This window comes from Podarcis pityusensis, assembly GCF_964106645.2.
Source record: "Podarcis pityusensis genome assembly, chromosome: W".
In the NCBI taxonomy this organism is placed as follows: Eukaryota; Metazoa; Chordata; class Lepidosauria; order Squamata; family Lacertidae; genus Podarcis; species Podarcis pityusensis.
Genome location: NC_138045.1, coordinates 2,075,514 through 2,079,901, shown reverse-complemented (window position 1 = coordinate 2,079,901; position 4,388 = coordinate 2,075,514). Strand labels below are relative to the sequence as shown.

At 43.2% G+C, this 4,388-nt stretch overlaps 1 long non-coding RNA gene across 1 annotated transcript; it reads right to left on the bottom strand.

Moving 5' to 3' along the window:
• Nucleotides 1–315: 315 nt before the first annotated feature.
• Nucleotides 316–1,307, bottom strand: LOC308467607. The gene is made up of 2 exons (XR_013981249.1): nt 684–1,307; nt 316–652 (listed from the first exon to the last, which is right to left on the bottom strand). It is a non-coding gene; the product is annotated as an uncharacterized lncRNA (long non-coding RNA).
• Between the last annotated feature and the right edge of the window lie 3,081 nt (nt 1,308–4,388).

The window sequence follows — 4,388 nt, the reverse complement described above, 5'->3', positions numbered from 1 at the left end:
ATAACCACTTCTGCTTGGGCTTTATTATAGGCCTCCAATGCCTCCTGAAGATATTTATCATAATCTATCAAGGAATCAAGTTCTGTGACTCCAGCCCCATTATTCATTCCACTTTCTTGCCTTGGGGTTACAACTGGTGGAGTGTTTGGATTAGGCTCCCTTCGATGTGGAGCATAGGGTGGAGGTGGAAGCACCTCTTCCTCTGGTCCCTCAAAAATGGGTTTGAGTTTATTTGGCAAGATTCCTTTCCTAGCTTCGGCTTTTACAGCCAATAATTTGCATCGTTTGACTTTGCATTCCCTTATCCATGGAGGATTTTTATTTAATGTGCTCAGCCAAGAATCTATATATGAAAATTGTTCTGGGCACCCTCCAGTTTCTTTGGCGATGTTAGACCAAAGTTTGCTTACTAAATTTATATCAAAGGTTCCCTGAGATGGCCATTCAGTATTTTGTTTCGGCCACTCTAATTCACATAACGTTCTCAAGCGTTCTGGCGTCATTTTGACTCCATATGCCCCTGAGAAGGCTTTCTTAAAATTATTTAACATACATTCAAGAGGTGTATTTTCCCCCTTTGAACCCCCAACTCCCATTGTATGGCCCTGTGAAGTATCCACTCAGTCACTCACACACACGCTTCGTGAGGTTCCTTGCCCGGGTGAAGTCGCCTTACCGGGAACCGAAGTACTACCCACTCCACACTCAGGTCAGCTACAAATTGTACTTTCTCACACATACAATGCGCTGGATACTTCACCATACTCTACCTCCCAACCTTTCCTTTCCCTACACCAGATCACCATCTGATGTACCCAACCACCTAGCGTACTCAGTTCCCCTTTACTGAGACGCAGAAGTTTGATCAAGACTTCTCTTCCTCCCAATTAATTGGAGGGCCAAAAACCCCTTAGTGCACTTACCCTTAGTTGGTTGCCTGTTTATTTCTCTGGTTCCCCCTGGTCCGTCGCCGTCGGTGGGCAGGGTATCAGACAGACGAGACTTCTGCGTTCCCCTGGAAAAAAACTTTCCAGTGCGCGCTGGGTAAGCAGTGAGTGGTCCTCTCTCTTGTACCCTGCCCAGTAAGGCGAAGGGGCTGCGTTCCAGCAGACCACTTATCCGAGTCACAGGCACCATAAAATGTAGCACCCTGCTTGTGGTTAACGCTTAGCTGGAATGAAATATTCAACGCAGCAATAGAGAAATTAAAATAATAATTTATTTGTCAGACAAATAAATGAGAGGCACAGTGGTATATGGTTACCAAGCTCTGGCCTGGTCTCCTGCCATTATGGCCAGCACTTATATTCCCTCAGCCCAGCCCCCTTGCTCCTCCTTTGGCTGCCTCTGTCCAATCAGCCTGGTTGAATTTCCTATTGGCTAATTGCTATAACCAATCCTAAAAGATACACCCATTTCCTATTGCCTTTTATGGGATACAAAAAGCTATATATTCTTCTATCTATAAATGACAAATAAGTAGTCATATATCTTACATTTGTCTCAACAAGGAACCTTAATTACCAGCTCACCTCTTGCCCTCCTTGCCCTATTGCCCTCCAAAACAGATGGTTAATAGTTTTAAATTTTTATCTTAAACAGATGTCAGAGATCTTGGGTTCACATTCTCATGCATCATCAATGAAAGATCTCCTTTTTGAAGGTCTTTAAACAAAGGCCTGACAACCATATGTCAGGAGTGCTCGATGGCGTCTCCTGTCTGGCAGGGAGCTGGGCTCGTTTGCCCCTCTGGTCTCCTACAGCAATATGACTCTATGAAATAAGAATTTAACATTTCTTTCTTTCTAGATCCTTTGCATAATTACATTCAAGCCAGTATATTTCATACATTATCATAGATAGCTTTTTAGAAGAATAAACCTTCTCAAAGTAACAGGAAGGAATCAGTTTACAGCCTCAAAATAAAATAGGAAAGAAGCCTCTTCTTCTGTTTACACTCCCCTTTCTTTTCCATTTGCTCTTGGCCTTTAACCTTAGGAAGATATGGCTCAAGTTTAATGATTTTACTATTTACCAACTCTTAATTATGTAGGGTGGTGTAACCTTGCTCTCAGCCTGTAATTCCCTTTTACGACTTTGAGAATTGTTTTCTGCTATAAATCAGGGGGCCCCCTTGTCCAGGAGCATAAACATCTTGCCAAAGTACTTAGGCAGCTGGTCTTCTGCCTGGCATAAAACATTTGAAAATCTTTAAGCTCATTTTAAAATACAGACCCTAATCAAACTATAAGCCTTGATAAAAATGCAGGCTATGATTAGATGCCTCAGTAGTTTGGCAATTTATGCCAAAGGGACAGCCAATAATTAAAGGCATGTCTCCACATCAGAATCTCAAGGGAGGGGGTCTTAAGTTCTAAGCGAATGGCAGAGTTGCTTACACAGGAGGGTAGTTTCAAAAGGCGTCTTAGAAAAAGATTTTGCAATGTCACCTGAGGCAAGAGGTTTACAAAGGCGCCCCATAAAGGGACCGCATAGGCCATAGTTGCAACCACTTTTGCACTATAAACTTTTAAGGCGGATGGAACATGCATAGCCCCCTCAGTAAAGAAGAAGCGTAGTAGAGCGTAGATAAGGGCTTTCACCTTGTTTTGTAAATATGTGATATGCGCTTTCCATCCCATATTATACTGGAAGTAAATTCCTAGATATTGAAATTTGTAAACTTGTTCAATTGGCTTCCCCTCAAGTTCCCATCTATACAGTTTACGACTCCTGGAAAAAAATTAGGACTTTAGATTTGGAATGGTTAATAGTAAGTAAATTTGTTTGGCAATATGATGCAAAAATCTTAAGGGCCCTCCTCAAACCGATTCGAGAATAAGAGAGGATCACCGCATCGTCAGCGTACAATAATAAGGGGCAGCGATAGTCTGCAAGCCTGGGTGCATGAATGGAGGTTTGGGCCTCAGCTAGGGGCGTCCTCATGTCACTAATATAAAGGTTAAAAAGATAGGGGGCAAGGATACACCCTTGTCGTACCCCCTTGTTTATTGGAACTGAGTTTGTGAGATCGCCCTCAGGTGTTAACCTCACCCTAGCGGCCGTCCCTTCATGTAATTTAATCAATAGCCACAACAGCCTTTTTTCTATGCCCCACTTTTCCCCATAACAGCTCTCTAGAGATACTGTCAAAAGCCGCCTTCAGATCTATAAAAGCGGCACATAGAAGACCATGAGTAGGGGAAGAATACTTCCGCGCCAAATGATATAGAATTATAGCATGGTCAATAGAAGCGCGATTTGGTCTAAACCCGACCTGTTCATGGCCTATCAGATTGGAATCTTCGGCCCATTGGGTTAGTCTGGTTAGCAAGAAGCGAGTGTAGATTTTTCCGATGATTGATAATAAACTGATATTACGATAGTTTCCTGGGTCCTCTGGTGGTCCTTTTTTATATATAGGAATTATGATGGACTCCTTCCATGATGTAGGTATCTGGCCCGTGGCACTGATTGCATCAAAGATTTTTGCAAGAATTTTAGCCCACCATATTGGGTGTTGTTTAATAGCTTCCGCCGGGATCAGATCGGGCCCTGGGGCTTTATCAGTTTTCAGTTTAGCAATTAAATCTACTATTTCCTCCAGGTCAGTATCTGGCCATATGGGCAAGTGACTTGAGAGAGTATCAGATTGGATGTTAGAGACGTCTGTCTGGGAGAAATATTTTCTTAGAAATTGTTCCCATGTCGGGGCTGGGATAACCGTCAATGGGTATTTCCTCGATCTTTTGTTGATTAAATTCCAAAAACCGCGAGAGCTGCGAAGCTTAGAGGCAGCAATCAGCGCTTGCCAACGTCTTAGCTGCCACTCGTGCTTGGCTGACTTCTGTGCCTGTTTGTAAGCAATTTTGGCCTGCAAGTACTCTGGGGGGAGAGTTTCAGCTCCAGAGGCTTTATATCTGTTGTAGATACAACAGAGAGAGAGTCTAGCTTGCTTACATTTGGCATCAAACCAAGGTGCACCGAACCTGGGTTGATCTCGGTTAGCCAGGTGAGCCGGCATCGTAAAGAAGCTAGTTAAATCTGCAGAGAAGTGGAAGAACCACTCCAGTATCCTATTTGGTTCAGACAGCTCCGCCAATGAAACAATAAGGGATTCGGAGCTATTCCTCTGGAAGAATTCTGCATATTTTTGGGCCTGTTTCATGGACCATTTAATGCCTCTTACTTGAGCTGTGGCATTTAAACCTACATGAATTGGGTGTGTTCCGCTAACCGGGTGCCAGTCAAGCGTTAGCTTGGCCGCTAGAGGTAGGTGATCACTGGATTGTACATTATCTACTTTGAGATAAAAGAAGTTTGAAAATAGGTCTTCTGAGACTAGAAGATAATCTAGGACACTATTTGATGTTGTGCCCAAATGAGTG